Source organism: Rhagoletis pomonella, unplaced genomic scaffold, assembly GCF_013731165.1.
Source record: "Rhagoletis pomonella isolate Grant_MI unplaced genomic scaffold, Rhpom_1.0 Rhpom_scaffold_00004, whole genome shotgun sequence".
In the NCBI taxonomy this organism is placed as follows: Eukaryota; Metazoa; Arthropoda; class Insecta; order Diptera; family Tephritidae; genus Rhagoletis; species Rhagoletis pomonella.
Window position 1 is genome coordinate 28,273,612 of NW_023458558.1, and position 1,059 is coordinate 28,274,670.

Here is a 1,059-nt window from a genome sequence, read left to right on the forward strand (position 1 = left end):
TGAACAAAATTAATATACCCTTGTGCACAAGTGCGCTCGGGTATAAAGAAAGCAATTTTATAAAAACGTGGTAAAATGAGTACAACGAGTTCTGGTTCAACGATTCGTCAGAGGATGAGAGCTTAGTAAACTGGCCAGGAGTAGCAAATGCTCTCTTAAACATTTAAGTTTATTAGTCTTTCGAATATATTTTTATATACAATATATTTAAGAAATTTGTCTACCGATTCATTAAAAAGTTCCGACCATCTAAAGAGGCGTTTGTGAGCCAAATCTATTTAAAATATTTTAAAACTATCAACAGCGCTACGATTTTGTTCTCAGAGATCGTGCCAACAGAGCATTGGGATTTTCTTTCACAAGTAAAACCAGCCTTTCGAGCTTGTGTTTAGTATTCACGATGTTAGAACTGCATGAAATTAATAAAAATTGTTTAAAATTAGTGTCTAGCCGCCAAAATGTAAGAAAACATATACAAAATCATACATTTTTCACAATTTTCTAACACTTCGCTACACCATCGAAAGCAAAATTCTGTTCGACAGAAAATTCGATACTCAACGAAAATTTCGACACGCTTGCATAGCTCATAATACGAATTTCACTTTCGATCTTCGATCTTCGATAGCCAGCGAAGATCGAAAATCGAATGCAGCTCATAATAAGGGCCATACATTTGTCCCAACTAGAAGTCTCAAGTAAATTGCAGACTTTCGTGAACTAGATATTTATTTCGCCATATCCAACTATGCCACTTGGTCACTATAACCAAATCTTGGTAATTATAACTAAACCTTTTTCTGAGTGTATATTTTCAGTGCTGGAGCGTACGCGTTCGTTCGAACGATATTATAGAGCCAGCAGAGGCGCTGTATTATGTTTCGCTTGACTATGCCTATGCCTTTGTAAATCTCATTCAGTTCGTCGTTCCATAGTCTGCGGTATTCGCCGTTGCCATCTCCCAAAGACCCGCAAATCTTGTGTAAAATGTTTCCCTCAAACACTTAAATGGCCGCCTCATCGAATGTTTTCATTGTCTAAATAGTTATTGAACCTACT